Source organism: Molossus molossus, unplaced genomic scaffold (genome assembly GCF_014108415.1).
Source record: "Molossus molossus isolate mMolMol1 unplaced genomic scaffold, mMolMol1.p scaffold_m16_p_23, whole genome shotgun sequence".
NCBI classification, from domain to species: domain Eukaryota; kingdom Metazoa; phylum Chordata; class Mammalia; order Chiroptera; family Molossidae; genus Molossus; species Molossus molossus.
Window position 1 is genome coordinate 12,691,584 of NW_023425359.1, and position 18,117 is coordinate 12,709,700.

The 18,117-nt window shown below is 40.6% G+C and overlaps 1 protein-coding gene across 5 annotated transcripts in view; it reads right to left on the reverse strand.

Moving 5' to 3' along the window:
- Positions 1-18,117, reverse strand: part of SMYD3 (SET and MYND domain containing 3) — a 552,423-nt gene that overhangs the window by 280,517 nt on the left and 253,789 nt on the right. Inside the window, exon 1 of one of the 5 annotated variants that reach the window (XM_036277714.1) lies at positions 3,368-3,556. The exons of the other annotated variants lie outside the window; for them this stretch is intronic. The gene's annotated coding sequence lies outside the window, so the exon portion shown is untranslated. Of the gene's footprint in view, positions 1-3,367; positions 3,557-18,117 lie in introns of those variants that run through there. 5 annotated transcript variants of the gene reach the window in all.

Here is an 18,117-nt window from a genome sequence, read left to right on the forward strand (position 1 = left end):
GAAAAAGAGCCCAGGCGTTGCACATACAGAGTGAACATACATCCAGGGACCAATTTTAAAATAAGGCATACAGTTTATTGAGGGAGGCAGGGAGGGAGGGTGGGAGGGAGGCAGTGAATGAATGAAAAAATGAACCAACCAAACAAAAGAAGAACCACTGAACAAAAATATAATGAAGTATGTGAATGAATGAGCCTGTAAATGAATGAGGTAGATGAAAGGCAGGCTGGAGCTCTGAAGAAGGGTAAAGGCAGCCCTGAGCACTCCATGCACGTCTGCCTAAAATCAAGGCGAGCTCACTGAAAGATTCCACCACTATGAAATAAGTGACTAAGGAAGATGAACTGGGAAGCAGTAGGTAAAGTAGCAGAAACAGAAGTCTTACAACAGGGACTACAAGCTAAGCCAGTTTTTTACTACACAACACACATATAGATATGTACATGATACCTAAAATTTTGGAATTCAGTGATCTTTTAAGAAATTGAGATACAACTCACGTACCATAATATTCATACTTTTAAGGCATATAATGCAGTGGTTTTTAGTATATTCACAAAGTTGTGTGACCATCACCACTACTTAATTCCAGAACATTTTCATCACTCCCAAAAAGAAACTCTTGTACTTATCAGTAGTCACTCATCATTATCCCTCCCTCCAGCCCATAAAATTAACATGCTTTAATCTTAGTATGTATTTCTGCTTTTTTATGTCTCCCCAAAGTGCCTATATGGAACTTTGTACACAGCAGAGTAGAAGATGGTTATTTACCACAGAAATGCTGCTAAACTCTGAAATCATCAAGACAATTTTTCGGCCTACCTGATGTAGTATTTTTACTTTCACTTGGTAAGTAGCAATTTTTAAGGTTCATTAAGTTTTTTAAAGTATTACTTAGTTTCCCAATTATAAAAGTTTGAGCTTTTTTCTCCCCCTTTGGATATCATAACAAGTTAAATATAGTGGCCAGAACAAAAGACAGTGGAAGTAGATGAGGCACAGCCAATCGTCCATTTGGATCATAACTGATTTTTCCTCTAAGCCACTGAAACTGAAGTTCTGTTCAAGAGAGCACAGATCTTTTTCTGCAGGTGCTGAGGGATGGAAATAGTGGGTTATAAATTTGGTTGGGGTTTTTTTCCCCCCATTTTAAGATCAACTAAGAATGTACCTCCATTACATTTTGTATATAATTCTGCTGTTAGGTTTGGTGATTGTTATTTGGTATCTGGTAGCATATTTTAAAATAAGAAAATCTCCAAATGTATTATTATCATATATTATTATTATGCTGAATTTTAGGGAAAAAAATCTCATGTGGTATTACCAACTCACCCCTCGACACACATACACATTCTTTTTCTCTCGCTAATCTTTTAAAAATGCAAAGTACCTTTATTTTTAAAGATATTCCTCAAGTTAATGAAATCAAGCTAAACAAAAATGGCATGTGAGTTGTACGCATTTCCCCCATTCTGTGAATATGGCCCGAGAGACTGGATGTACAGCTAGGACAGACGTGGTATACAGTTCTCAACTGCAGCATCTCCTCTCTGCCCCCGGGTGCTGCACTCTGAGGACCAGCACACACTCACACACTGCTTTAGAAGTGTTAATATTCAAACAATTGTTTTAACGATATTTAGCATCTGGAATTAAAACAACAAAACAAAGCCCAAACTAAAATACATACAAAAATGTGTTCTGGGCAGTTCACCTTGTCCTATCAACTCTTTTTTTTTTTTAATTTTTTTTTAATGTTTAAATCTTTCCTAGAGTACCTGAATTCCTTTGAAATGCCATCTACAGACATGTGAAAAGTCCTTCCTAAAGTGTTCAGTTTCATCAAGTTTGCTGGACACAATCTAATCCCTTCTGTATCTCCTCTCACCAACCCAGGACTTCTCAGGATTGAGACAGCAGGGACCCAGGGGGGGTGACCTCGGCTGGCACATCAGCCACCAAGCTCCCAGCCTGAGCCATTCAGAGGGAGAGGTTTTATCTTCTCCCTTCACAATGCCTGAACACCCTGGGGGGATCTGCCATCCATAATTCATGAGCAGCAAAAATAACATGTTCTAATCAATAAGGAGTAATGTCACACTCGCAGCAGGTTTGAAGGACTGATTTGGGTGTTATATTAATATCTGATTAAACTTTCTGGGACAATTTAATTTTTCATAGACCACAGACCTCAAATTAACCTTTTAAAGTTATGTTTATAAAGAATCTTTCCCAAAGGAACAAAAAAAAAATATTTAAAAACCACTTTTAACAAAAGCAGGAGGCTAAAATGAATATTTTAATACCTAGGAGATTGACTCAAGATCACACAGAAAAACAGAATCAGAACTCTGTGTACCTCAAACTTACCTAAAACATTCTTAATTAGATAATTTTTCATAACGTCAATGAGTATTTTCAAGACTCTACTATAGGGGCTTTAAAACATGCTCTTGTTTTTCACCTGCCAACTCCCTATACATAAGAAAAGGAACTGGCAGGACTTGGCAGTACTCTGCACCCCATTTCTCCTTTTCTAGTAATTCCCCTTGACCACTGATAGCAAAACAATCAAACCGCATGTCATAGAAACATATTTGTTAAACAAAAACAGTAAATTCTGATTCTATAAGTACCCATCTATGCCTTTAAATTCAAATTCTTGTTCTGTACCAATGTTGCATCAAAAATCTGCATTGGTTAACAATGGTGGATTATAGAAGACCTTAAATCTAGGCAAATTTCCCTGTGTTTTGTCCAAGCTGATGTTCAAAAAAATTTGAAATTTTCAGCACACCTGAGGGGAGAGGCATCCAGGAATCTTGCTGGAAAGGGAAGAGTAGCTAATCTAGGTTTTTAACTACACCACGGGGACAGCTCACAAAGACATGCAAGTACTGCCTATATGCATTACTCAGGGAAGAAGCTCTCCCTTTCATTAAGCCCTGATAGCTTTTTTATTCTTCATTGGTTGATCAGAGACAAATAAAATATAAGAATGGGTAAATCATTCCTTAATTACATAAGGATAATATCTAAAGCCAAGATTTCTTTTAAAGAGGATGAATAGAGAATACACACACACACACACACACACACACACACAAAATAAGAAGATATGCCAACAATGGCCGATGAGGAACAAGGGTCAAATTCTTCCTGAAATGCTTGGGCAACAGGTATGAGGGTGGGTTCTGGGGATTGAGAGCCTTGACCTCACCTCCCAGCTCCACTGCTTGTGATACGTATCAGCTTGGGTGAGAAACTCTTCTCTAAGCCGCATCTGGACAAGTATTAATGGTATGCATCTTCCCAACTGGTGTGAGACTAAGAAAGAATATAACCCATGAAAGAGACTTACCACGTTTTCTAGCAACGCTATCAGCTTGATAAATGTTAGTTGTTATTATCAGTACTGCACCGTAGTCATCCCACGAGCAGCGACTGCAAGTGTGACACAGAGAACTGAGACATGGTGACAGTGATGACGTGTCCAGCATCTTCAGTGAATAAACTGTTCCACTGTGGATTATCTTCTGTTCACTAAAGCTTATACTTTTAAGCATCATTTAAAAAAAAAAAAAATTTTTTTTTTCCAACCACTTGGAAGAAAACACTCTTTAAATTACCCTCATGGTGCCTGGACTTACCAGGGTGGAGAGCACCTTCCTTGTCAACTCAGGATCATCTTTAACTTCAGTAGTGACTGTCTTGTGTAACTTGTGACAGTACAGAGGGGCCACCAGGTGCTACCCAAGCAGGAAAGCCTGAGGTGACCTATCCACACAACTGCTAGGCTTTTCCTGAAGCTGGAGACTCTTCCGGGAAAACAAAATCTCAGAAAGGTTCAGAGGAAACTGCATCTCCCAGGGTTGCACACAGCTAATACGTGAGGGAACAGCAACTGGAACACACAATGCTACCATGAACTACAAAAACCTCTTGCTAATGTGTGTTACCAGGCAAAACAGGAAGCCTAGATTATAGTACATTTAATACACACATACACTCTTAAACTAGACTAACAGTGGAGAGGGACTCTGGACCTGCTTGAAGGACGGGGACTGTTATCATAGGAAATACACCATCCCAAAGGCTTAAGAACAGCTCTTTCTTACTCAGTATGCTTAAACAGTCTCCTTGCAGTCTTGGTTATATAACGGCATCCCAAGATCCCTTTATAATACATTTTAAAAGAGAAAACGTCAAAGCAGCCCTATGTGAATCAGCATAAATGTCATATTAGTAAAGTCTAAATTCTCGAGATTTTGCTAATTTATTATCGGGACCCTCTAAGAACTTCCCCCAGCCACTGTACTTCTGAAAGGTGTCCTAGACCCCCCCCCCCTTTAGTAAGTCAACATCATTTATCTGTATGTCTAGAGGAATATCCAACCACAGAACCCCACAGAAGGGCACTAGGGTAAGATGCTGGAATGTGGATTTAATGCAGAAAAGGTAACGTCCCCAAAGTTTTTTTGCACTTTCCAGTCAGGCATTTTCTTCCTCACAGACCAGCAGCATGGTTAATAAACTGCTTCTAGAAGCTCCTGAAAGATTTATAATTTTAGCTGGAAGAAAAACTAGAGATTTTCTTTTCCATTCCCTGACTGTGCTTCTAAGCTACTTAACTTCAGCCCAGCAAGGCTCTCCGCACAAGGCTCCTGGATCGACAGCCTCCTGCCAAGCTGACAAGTGGTGATAGATGCGCCCTCCCAGAATTACTGAAGATGTGAGAGGCTACTGCTGCCACATCCCTGGCGCTGCTCGATGGAAGCCTGAGGGCTGCGACGTTCCCCTCGGATACAGCAAAGTGTAGGAGGCAGCCAGCCTTACGCTTCCAACCCTTCTCGATTCAATTTCTTCTCTGGGCATCATTAAAGAAATAATGAGTTTTTAGTATATGAGGCTCATTTTTAGGTTTACAATAGGGTCAGTTTGATTAAGCAGTTATTATTAAACTATAGTTTTTAATAAAACTCAATTTCACCATAACATCCAAAATGCTGCAGCTAAAATTGATTAATTATACCTCAGAAGAAAGTAATAACAGACTTCCTATTTCAAATACCTAATGGGAAGCTGCTGTTTTGTTCTTCTAATTATATAAGAATTGACAGAGTAATATACCCTCCCTATCAACAAAATTCAAGAATCTGCTTTTATCTTTTTCTTCTTTTCTCTAGTCAGAGTCATTGTTAATGACAGGAGCTATGGTCATTTATTAGCTGACACTGACTGGCAATCTATCCATCCTTTTTCATTGGAACCATTTCGAAGACCTATCCATCAAAGCGCACTGTGCATAACTAACGACCTTCAGAGACAAGACCCTCGGAAAACTGACAGAAGAGGCTCAGCAGAGCCAAGCTGGTGGCGGAGTAGGCGGACGCTCCACTCGCTCTTCCCAGGACCAAACTGGAATCGATAACTAAATGAAAGAACAATTGTCCTGAACAACCAACTGAAGACCAGCTGAAGAGAAGCCTTGTTACCAAGGACTTACAGAGGAAGCCACAGAGAGACTGGAGAAAAACAAAGGAAACATTTAGACACAGTCACTCTGTTGCCCCCACTCCCCTGAGGACCAGGGACGGAGTTCCTCCTCGTGTGTACACACATGGCTAGTTCCAAAAGCAAGAAGCAGGTACCCGGGGAGCACTGAACTCTCAAAGAGTCAACTTGGCCCCCACAGCACCTAAGCATCACGTAACAGTACATAGTGACTCTGAGTGGGTGTCATAGAAAGTATTTCCAGACTTCCACCAGTCCATCAAATCTATTTAAAGAGGGAGCAACTGCTTCTTAAAACCATAATGGGAAATGTGGTTATAGCCTAATATTCTTTTCCTGGCCTTAAGATAAAAATATATACTTAATCTGCTGAAAAGAGTTTGGAATCCGTCTCTAGAACACAATTTTTATTCTGGTCACTGGAGTCAGGGAAGTGTGGGTCTGTGGTTGAGTGGATGTGTGAAGCCTGAGAGTCGTATGAATATTCTCTCTTTGGAAACACCACCCATGGAAAATCACCAAATAATTTTAGGTAGGTTCACTCCTTTTATAAAATTTCAGGCTCCATGGAAGTAAGTTTTTCAAATAGAAATGTCAATAAAAGAATTATTAGTAATGTGACGCCATTCTCAATCACCATATTTTTATCCACACACATCTCTTAGGAACTGGACTAAGTTACTCTAGGCAGCAGGTTCGTTTCGCTTTACAGTTCACCAATATTATGATGGTTTCATTGAGAAAGCATCAAACAGTCATAGTGCCTGGACTCTTCAGTCAGGGTCCTGTTTTAATAACTGTGTATAGTGGAAAGAACATGGGCCTGGGAATCAGATCTCAGTTTCTATCTGAGCTCTGTCTGCCATTGTAGCTACAACATGACCTTGATCAATTTCAGGAACCTCTCTGAGCCTCAGGTTATTTTTTAAATGAAGGCAGAATATTAACACCAAACTCACAAGGTTGTCACGAAAATCAGTACGTAAAGTGCTTAGCAACTGAGTAGCTGCTCAACAAATAGCAACTTATTCTCACAATCATTATATATTAATTTGGGCTAAAAATACTCACTGAGTTGTTGGGATTAAATAATTTTCTGCAAGTGCTTAGCCAATTAGAAGGCAGTGTACCTGTACTGGATTAAAGACAATTTTTCAAGTGCGGTTCCTGCCCTTCATCAGTTCTAATGATCAAAGTGTGGTCATTGAATAACTGCTGTATTACTACTAAATATTCCTGCCGTCAAGGAACCCACAAGCTAAACAGCACAGGCACTCAAGTGAGATGACTGAGTGTTAACTCCTAGCTCAGCCACTGCCTAGCTGTGTGCCATTGGGTAAATGGTTTAAACTTCTTAAAGGCTTGACTTTCTTATCTGAAAAAAGCAGGTCATAGTAACAGCACTCACCTCAATGACATCAAGAGGGTTGAATGAAGCAACCCTTGCGCACTTCTTTGCGCAGTGCCTGGGACATAGTAAGTACTCAGTGTACGTCAACTGTTGTTATCTAGTCCTTACAGCACAAGACCCTATCTGCTACAGATGAGAAACCAAGGCTTAGGAAGATTAAAGGCTGTTAGGGAGACAGCGAGAATCTATCCCAGGTCTATCCGACTTCAAAGCTCATATTCACCTCTTATGCTATTAATGACTCTTCACCCAGGCTCAAGCCTTCTTCATTAAAAATACTTAGAGTATTTACAGTGTGCTAATCACAGGGCTAGTTGTTGAAGATATAATAATGAACAAGACAGAGAGTATCCCTGGCCTGAGGAAGCTTACTTATCTTGGAGAAACAGACAAGACCCCGGACATTACAAGAAAGGACGTGGTGGGATTGGGTCAGAGAAATATCAGGGCAGGAAGTGCTATGACAGTTGGACCAGGAAAGTGAATAAACATGGAGCTTTTTTTTTTTTTTTTATATCCTCACCCGAGGACATTTTTCCATTTTTTGTACAGATAGAGTGGGAGGGAGAGAGAGGAAGGGAGAGAGCGAGAAACATCGACGTGAAGGGACACATCGAGTGGCTGCCACCCGCACGACCAACCAGGGCCGGGGACAAACCGCAACCGAAGTACGTGCCTTTAGCGGGAACCGAACCCGGGTCTCTCCGGGACAAACCGCAACCGAAGTACATGCCTTTAGCGGGAACCGAACCCGGGTCTCTCCGGACCACAGGCCGACGCTCTAACCGCTGATCCAAACCGGCCAGGGCAACATGGAGCTTTTTAGAACACAAGAATACAGGTCATGAAACTGCTTACATGACCTCACATCCAACCTTTTCTTAAAACCAAAATTCCCAGAGACATGCAGCAGCTCAGGCCATTTGCGTACCCAGATTCAAGATGAGGTAAAAATGCACCAAAAAGAGGGAAAATGCTTCTGGACTGAACTCAGTGGAGCAGGACTCTGCAGGGGAAGGGAAATGGCTTAAGAAAGAATCCCCATCCAAACAAACCCTTGTCTTCCCCCACCAATGTCAACCTTTTTAAATAAAGGGCAAGGCTTCTTCCGCAACGAAGGAAGAGACCTGAAATACAAATGACTTCTTAGGATGCCCAGCACGTGGGCTTGAGGCACAGTAAAGCATGACTGACTGACAGAGGCTCTTCCTGCTCCTCATCCAGGGAAGGCTGACAGTACTGTCCATCCATTCCCTGAAGCCAGTGGACAGTGAGCCCACCAATGGTTCTGGGTGGCTTCTGGAGCTAGACTCAGGCTGTTTTCTTGTTAATCTGCACACCAAGACGGCGGTGCTCAGCAGAGAACAATCTGTTCAAGAATGATTAGCTTCCCCTTACTTAGTCCTTGGTGGCAGAGGTGCCTGATGTATTTGCAATGTCCCATTTGCTTCCACCTGAACCCATCTGTTCGCTGATCAGGGGGAAACTGGAGCAGCAGAGCACATTTCCACTGTAAACAAACTTTGCTCGGCAAATCCTAAGGGAAAGGAGGGGATCCTGCTCTTTCAATTTCCCAGGCCGCGGAAAGACGCCTTCAGGAATAGCCGCAGCTCCGATGATTTATTGGAGAAAGGCCAAGTGCCTCAGAGGGTTCACATCAGGAACTGCAGGTACAGCCAGAGGGGCAGCTCTCATTTAGTGAGAGACAGGAGAGAAAAGCTGAAAAACAGCCTCCTGAAGAATATACCTCTATTACGTGTTGAAAGCAGTGTGAATCAGGACGTGCTCTGTGGTTATAATTCCATGCTATGACTTAGAGGCCAAGACCAAAGGGCACAGGGATGATGGAGGAAAGAAGAGAAGATAGAGAAAAATCTGACAGGTACAAGCTCAGCACTAGGCATGTTACACAGATTGTCTCAAAGCAAAGGTTACTTTGTGATACCTAAAATTAAATGCACACTTCCCATTCCTAGAGCCCCACCAGGGATCAGCCCTTTACCTGTGTAATAAGTAAAGTAATAATGTATTTATCACAGCTGAGCCATTGGAGGGAAGCTGTGAGAGTTCTTGCACCACCTAACCAGCCAAGGGCACTGGAAGGCCTGGTCTAGTGCCCTCAGGTGGTTAACAAAAAAACTGCACCCCAAGGCGGTCCTAGGACAAATGCCCTGGGTCTAGCAGTGTGGTTACCTTGAGAGGGAGTCTGAGCAGACTGCTGGGGACGGAAGGGCGATGCAAGGAGTTTAAGGAAAACCAGGAGGACAGGAATGGAGCCAAGGAGTAGAGACACCTCTTTTGAGAAGTGTTTCTGTAATTTAAACAATACCTCCTGCTGCATTTGATTAAATGATAAAAATAATTACTACTAAAAAGAACCTTGGAGATCTAAATCGAAGCCCTTATTTTCTATATGAAGAAACTGGGACTCAGAGACATAAAGTGACATCTTGTCCAAAACACAGAGTTAATGAAGAGCAGAGCTGGGTTAGAATTCGGGAGTCCTGTCAATGTCACTGAATCTCCTCCATCCACTGCCAGACCACGCCACACCCCTCTCTCTTCGTGACCTCTACGCAACTTCACTGAGATGTTTCACTATACCATAAAGGTATCAAATTAGAGAAAGTGAATTTTTTTGCCTTTCAGAAGGAAAATTTTAACTACTTTCACCAACAAAGGGATTAAACCTATTCTCTAACAGAATGAATTAAAAATAATGAGGCAGATAGAGAAAAGCTTTTATTATTTTAAGAAATTCAAAGAAAAGCTGGAAGCATTATTGAGATGAGCAATGTGTTTACTGCCTTAATCCAATGTAGTCATGTTTTTAAAATGATTCTGTTTAGGAATTTTTCTGCTACATCAGACAAAATCCAAAATGCACCAAGTAGACAAAACATTAAAATTAACTTCAATCCTGAATAAAAATAGAGGTTGATAGTGAAAGGACCATCTTTGAAAGTATCACCTGTAAGATATGAAGCTTCCTGATAATGCAAAGATAATGCCTCTGCGTACAATTTCACCCAAACATTTCTCTGTCTACCATTTAACCCAGGCCCTAAGAAATTGATGATTCTCTGTATTTTTTTATCTGAATCAACCATTTATTTCTGTATCTAAGAAAGCCCATTTAACCCATCTGATCTTTTGCATCCACAGCTATAGAAAAAGAAATTCACTTCACTGGGGTTGATTCTAAAAAAGAAAACACCATAGTAACTTTAGCTGAAATATAAATATGTAACACAAATGTTGTATCTTTTAAGTCTCAGAAGAAAACATCAAAATCTTTTCTTCCACAAACAACCTAACACCCAATGAAATAAATGTTACCCCAAAAAAAGTGTAACAGATAGGACACCTATAGTAATATTCCCGTCTTTCTCAAAATATATCACATTCCTTGGTTATTAGGTTCTCACAGTCTTGACACATCAGGCTTATACATTAATACTAATGACAATGATAAAGCAAAGTTAATTGCATTTTACCTATTTTGAGGGTTTCTGTGTATGTGTGTGTTTTACTATAACTCACTCATGCTGAACATATTATTTCAACAAAAAGAGTAAGTCAGCAATCTCAGGTCCAGCTTTAATTTCAGCAAGAGCACAGCACTAGTTATAATTAAATTTGGAAGAAGAGTTCAATTCATCTTTTTACAGATTTGTGATTAAAACCATTCATTCCCAATTATTCCAAAATCTTGCCCCAGCTATCATAAATGATTATGTCATGTTTGACAACCCCTACAACCAACCTCACCAAAAATGCAGTCTAGAGTATAGAACATCAATTAGTCAAAATCTTGTATACCCAAAATGTATAACAGAATATAGCATAAATTTCAAATCGAATGTGACTATTAAATGAATGAGTAAATTGGTAATTGAGCCTTTGTAATTAGGGAACAACTACCTAGTTTGTCATTTCCTATGTCCTTCCATTATCATCTTACTGTCTCCAGTCCACTAATGCTGTTGTTCTGAGTCCCCCCCTCCCCGAAAAAGATGAAACAGACCCCCCTATCTTGTAAGTAGGTCTAGTAAGAAGGTATGATGAAGCCTGTTTTACATCTATTGATTAAAATGATTTATTATTATATTGCTAATCTGGACATACTAATGTTTGTGTATGCATAAAATATAAGAATAAACCATGAGAAAAAACTGGAACCCAAACCAAAGATTTCTCCCTTGTAGCCATGAAAGGGACTGACTGAGACTTTCTGTCCAACCATGAAAGACAGTAGAGGTGGAGACACAGGGAAGAGGCCACAGACAGACAGAACCCAAGCACCCTGTCCCCATTAGCATGGTGTTATAACCCAGTGGTATATTCCCCCATTTAGAGCCTTGCCACATAAACAAAGATTAAAAAAATTAAAAAAACTAATGCCCACAGTTTACCATTCTAAAAGACATCAGAGGAGGAAGTCTTATTTAGAAGCTTGACTCCAGGTTGAAATGATCGTCTATAGAAGTTATTATTCATAAAATATACTTTGAGGAGAAAAAATAGCCCCATAATATCCCCACATTCCATGTCTTTCTACATGCAGAATGGAGTTTCTATTAGGTAGTAAGTCTTTATGACAAAGCAGGAAAAGTATGGGGTTTGAGGCCAAGCAGTGGGAAATTCTGGCTCTGCTACTTATTAAATGTAGAGCAATGAACAAGTAACTAACTTCTGACCTTCAGTTTTCCCATCTGTGAAATGGAGATAATAAACCTGCCTTGAATGAATACTAGAAGAATGAAAATATAAAATAAGACTTAAAAAGGACCTGGTTAGGGTCTAGCATTCAGTAGACACTCAATAAATAATCATTTGTTCATCTTTCTCCTATAATCCCCATTCTACTTGTAAATGGGTTCAAACATCATTTAATTAGATAGGCAAATACCTGGTTAGTTAATAAAAATTATCTTTAAGGTCCATTTCAACCCTGGAAGCATTTTCAATGCCACGCGGAGGTACCGTATGAGACTACGCTGTGTATACCCAGGGACGGAGACACATCTAGGCATGTTTGGCATTCTAGTGGAAGACCTCCAACAATCTTCCTGTGGGATCTTCCAGAAAAAGTAGTCATCATAAGGGAAGAAGTAGATGCTTACAAAGTTGGTCAAGAGACGATGGAGGAATGAAGGGGAGAGGCAAGTTTCAGGTCAATCACCCCGACTCCCAGTGCTGAGGTCAGCATCCTCTGATGTGGGCAGTGAAACTACTAACAAAGAAGTAAGTGCTTTACTAAAATCACTGTTTCTGTGAACACAAGACAGCACTACTTCCTCTGGAACTTACAAAGCAAAATATATTCACCTGAGGTGAAGGATCAGCCTAATGGCTGCTGGAGCAGAAAACCAGAGAGGCTGGGAGATGGAATGGGAGAGGCTCCCAGCAGGCAGCCCCCACCGTGAACGGAGAAAAGGCAACTGAGGATGCCCTGCACCTGGACCACTGGGTGATGATGCCAGAGAAGTGGAAGGACGAGTGTGAGCACATCCTGGGGGCAGCCATGTACTCAACAGGACAACATCAGGGACTCAGAAATGACTTGGAGGAACTTACAACTGTGTTTGTGGAGATAGAACATGCCATTTTGTTACTATTTTCATACTAAAATCATGTAATCTGGGAGAGCAAGAGTGATGTGCCTTCAGAATGCCTAACTTCAGGCTAGAAGCTTATTATGAGAAAAGTAGGGAGATGAGGAAGACAATCAATATTTCTATCCATTTACTATGCTTTAGGCAAAGAGTGGGGCTTATTCTCATTTAATTCCATGTAATTTCAGTCTAAAGAACAGATTAACAATTGTATTTGAGTATATATACCTCCTCAATGAAGGCTTTTCGATGAAAGCAGAGTTATTTTGATGATTAGGCTATATTCTTAGAGTGTTTCACCAAAGAGATAAATTACCCTGCAATACACATGCAGTACTGTTATTGATTTATTTGGAAAACATTACTGTGTATACCAGAAGTTCTCAAAGCAGCTCTCAAAGACCCTTTTGGAAGAACTGAGATGTAATAACTTTCATAACACAAACATTTTTTTGTCTTTCTCTCTCTCATCATCCCATGAGTGGACAGAGAAGTTTCCAGAGGCTACATGTTACTTGACATCACAAGAGACTAACTGTAAAAGCAGATTTAAGAACTCAGTTACTATTACTCCAACATTAAAGAGACTTGCCAAACTATAAAACAGTGCCTCATTTCTCACTAATTTTTATTGTTTTTGAAAAGTTATTTTTCATAAAAATATTTATATTAAAATTTAGTGGATGTATTTTAAATGAATTAATAACTACTTTAACTTTCTTCATTTTAATGGTAACATGGTAAAGATCAATAGATTCAATCGATATAAAAATGGACCTTTGGGTCTTCAATGATTTTGAAGAGTACAGGAATCCTGAGCCACAGTCATCATACAGGAAGTCTTCCTGAACTTCGCTCCACACACTGTGCGACAAGAAATAGCGCGAAGAAAGCGCTCGCTTGACTGTTTCTACAGATAACTGGTGAATGACAACGGTGAACTAATGAATACATTCGTTTTCTTCACTCCCAAGCTCTTTTGGCCTAACCAAGTCACGCATCCCATGAAGAGGTTGAAAGGAATTAGAAATTTAATAACAGAATAACAACAACAACAGTAGTAGTAATACTTCTGGCAATGAGTCTGGTATTATTTTAAAAAAGAAAAGATTATGACTTGATTTTTCCTTTTTCTCCACTGCAAATGTCAATTCTTCGAGGACATTAAAAAAAAAAGGGCAGAAAATTTTCATCCCTTTCCATCCCTCCATTTTCTTGTTTAAAAACAGCAATCCAGTAGAAATAGTCTACTGATGACCCCTTGACTCAGAAATCTGAGAAAAGGATAACAAAACAGTGAAACAAAATAAAACAACAACATGAAAAAGACTTGGAAAAATCTGGCCACTAGAATGTTGTTGAGGGCACAGGACAAGCAATTCACCACTACATGAAATTAAAATTTTTTAAAAGTTTAGATTCTAAACTTAACAAAGGAACTTTTAAAATTCCATTTGCTAATACTCTAAGGCCTGTAACTCTAAGTTATTTGGGAGTTGAGAACATATCTTCCTACGCAAATAAGTTCTATTTCATGGTTGTGACTCAAGGTTAACTTACAAAGACCTATTTCTTTGATTCCTTCAATAAATATTAAACACCTGCGAGGCACTGTGCCAAGAGTTCGTACATAAAGTCAAATAAGATCCAATCTCTACCCAAAGGAGCTCAGAGTCTAATGGAGAAAACAGAATTTATGTTTACAAGATAGTGCTCTGTTTTCTAGAATATTCATGAGATGTTTGGGGGAGCAAAGAAAAGGGGTACCAGAAAATCAGACTGGGAAAGTAAGAGCCATAAAACACGGTCCTGTTTGAGCTGAATTTGGAGATCCAGTAAAAATTAGCTCCTCTAAAAAGGGAGAACAAACCAGATCTGATGGCTGATTGGATGATGGAAGCAGGTGGCACAAAGTGGTACGACTCGGGTTCTGGTTTGGGTCACCGGTTTACAGAGAATGGAACCATAGGGGACATGAGAGCAAAGATGAAATGCTCATAGGCAGACCATGCAAAGCTCAAGCCTCTGCCTTACATCTGTTTGGAACAGCAGGGGATTTTCGCTTCTCTCAGCAAACCTGAGGAGTCAGATGGTGTGAAACAAAGGACAAATGCTGCCCAGGTGCCACTGCTGAAACAGTGTCCCGATTTTACCTGCAGTGCCCACCCAGCCCCCACCCATGGAGTCTGTTTCCACATTTTGCCTGTTTGCAGCTCGTGCGTGAGCCTGGTCAGCGAAATGTGCCCGAGGGAGCTCTGGCTAGCCCCAGCTCACAGAGGAGAAAACAGGCAGAGAGGCAGTAAGTAACTTGCCCGGGGCCCATGCTCTTTACCACACTGTGCTGCCTGGCTGGAGAAGCAGCAGCAGCTCCTTTTCTTAGGAACTCATGCTTTCCACAGACAGCCTCTCAGTCCTTGAGCCACGTGTACATCATCCAGGAAACAGATGCTAACAGGCATTCCTTCTCAAGTTGTGCTTTTTTTTCACATGAGAAAAAAATGTTTTATAACCTCAGAGCCGGTAAGATCTTCTGAAGTTACGAAAACCCGAGAGTCAAAAAAAAAAAAAAAAAAAGACATCGATATGACCATGAAAAACTTAAAATTTCTACATGGTAAATTACATAAAAACAAAACACAAATGGCAACACAGAATAGAAAATGACTGATTTCATTAATATAGAAAGACTATTTGCAAACCAGGAGGATAAAGACCACATTGTACTAAGAAATGGGCAAAGAGAATTCACAGAAAGAGAAAAAAATACCAATGGCCTTAAAATATAGTGCTCTTTGATACATGGAAAAGGCCTACTTTAATATCCTAGGAGTCCTCTGTCACCATCCTAAAGGGATAGTCTCTCCTTGCCACAACAATAAGTTGTATCTTCTTTTCACACATCTTACTTCCTTTTTTGTATTCTACTACAATTTGTTGTTGTTAATTACACAAGGGGCTAGTATAACCATATCAATCCCAGTGAAACTGCTTTGAGAATGTGCAAACCAGGCCATATATTATAGGGCTTCTAAATGCTCAAGTGCCACGTGCTCCTGATCACAGCATTAAGGATCTGGACTCGTGGTTCAGATGGAAGACACAATTTATGAAGAAATACATTGCCAGTAAGATCCCAGTAGGTTGAAGATTGCAAGAAACCAAGATAGATGCTTAAATTATTCTAGTTAATGGGCTTTCTCTCCACTGGTTATGCACAGCAGAGTGAATGGACAGTTGCAGGTGCAAACTGAGAGGTAAACAGACCTCTAAATAAGTAAAGAGCCGGGGAGCACCAGCAAGGGAAGCACAGGTTTCTGGATGAATTATTAAAGCCTGCACTGGTCCACAGTCATGGGTATGACTGGCTTCTGAGTGAAGACACCTTATCCTGAATTTTGCCACTTTAAACATAAACACTCATTATTGCCCCGACTTTCTCCATCACTGGTGCAAAATGAAAGGGCTCCATTGGTTTGTGAGTGATGCACCGACACTGAAATTCCTCCACGCACTGCCATCCTTTGCAATGCTCAGCAGGGAAGAAGAGTGTCTTGATGCACAAAAAAGCACATTTGGACAAGGAGCCCCTGAGATGTACGTGACACAGCATTTTCTTCTGGGACAGACATGCAGCTCTTTGAAAGTTTACCAAACACCTCAAATTTCACTTTGGGCACACGCTTCAAGATACACAAATACACAATAGTCAAAAGAGGAAATGTACTTCTGTTTTTCAGAAATACCCAGTAAAGGGTATTATTGAAAAATATGAAAAGCTAGAAGATGCTTAGAATTCCTAGCACAAAAGTGCTCAATTACTAATCTGAGTAAATAGATACACAAGCACAGAACACATAAATATATAAATACATAATCAGTCTGATACCATGAATTTTATTTTAACGTATTTTTCCTCTCCCTAGTCAACTATTAACTAAATCAAGAAAGTTGTTCTTTAATCCAAATAATACATTTTATATGCACTTAAATATTTGCTGAGCATCTTCCTACTTTGTATCAAACAAGTCTCTGTGCAGACAGAAGAGTGAACAATATATTCTAATGGGACTTAATTCAACAGAAAACGAGATGCACAGTACCAAGAAGCAAATAAATAATTTCAGATAATGTCAATGACGTGATGACAACAAAAGTGGCATCACAGGACCATGAAAGGAGGCGCTACTCTAGGTAGGATGACCAGGAAGGTCTCTTTGTGAAGGTCATTTTCAACTCAATCCCAAATGATGAGAGGCAGCCAGACATACAATTTACTTTTTAAGTGATGGAGGAAGAACATATATAATAGTGAGAATTAAATTCAGCGGCATACAACAGAATACCAAATAAAAGGGTTCTTTTTCTCAGAGGGGCTCCGTAATGCTATTGGGACCCAAGCTTCTTAGAATTGTCCTTGCCACCCCTTCTGCGTAGCTTCCCTCCTTATGCTCGCCCAGAGGACTATTCTACTGGAGAGCAGTGAATGAGAATTCCGATGAAGACGAATGGAGATTGGTGCAGGGCAAAAGGCTCGGCCAGCCCAGTCAGTCCCTTCATGTCTGATCATATGGTATCAGCATTTTCCCAGAAGCCCTGCCCACAACCCTGAACTTACACCTGCTCTGGACACTGTCCCACAGCTACTTAAGCAGCTTAAAAAGCTGCGTGCTTTTAACCGGCATGGGTCTCGTGCAGCCCCCAAAACCTGGAACTCTGTTAGCAAGAAGAAAGTATGAACGGTATTGGCGTGTGAAGACCAGTGTCTACTGAAACATCCTAGGCAGGGCAGTGGAAGTTCAATGTCCCTGATGACAACAGGCTGGGCTTGCAAAACAGAAGACGAGCAATGTAGGCATGTAGGGAACCCCAAGAGCACAGCCCAGGGATGCAGTTAGTGAAATGAGAGCCCCTGGTATGAGGATGCCCTGGGTCCTAGATCTGGTGAACAGGAGAAATGCTTTGTGTACATAACCTCATTTAAAGTTCCCACAACCCCATGCGGTGGGTACTACCTTTATTTTACAAATAAGGACGCAAACTCTCAGGTGAGTGTCTCACCGAAATTCACAGAGTTAGGAAGGAGAAGAAACCCAATGTATAACTTAGGTTGATCTCACTCCTCAGTGTACACTGTCCCCTCTGCTGCCTTCATTCCCTGCTTCAACTGCGTGCTTCTGAATCCTGAGCTGACAAAATGTACTATTCCGAACCCATTCCGGTGATTACCTACTGTCCTGTTCACTCACATTTATGAGAAGCACTTCTTATCTGTTCTGATATTTTCATTTATTTGGAATTCTACATGGAGAGATTTCCATGTGATTCTTTATCTAATATGTCTGGGAAGAAAAAAAATTCTTAAAATCAAAACTGATGTCTGTCTCTCTGCAGTTGAAGTTTGGGGTGTGAAGCTTCAAGGAGTGTACCAGTCAGGCTCTGTGCCGCTCCTTTTCCCTGGGAGATACCCGTGGCAGGAGAATAGAAAGACTGAGATGTCAAAGCTCCTGCCAGTCCTTCAGTGCTGGGAAACATTCACGAGCCTCTGGATTTGCAAGGTGGGCCCAAGCC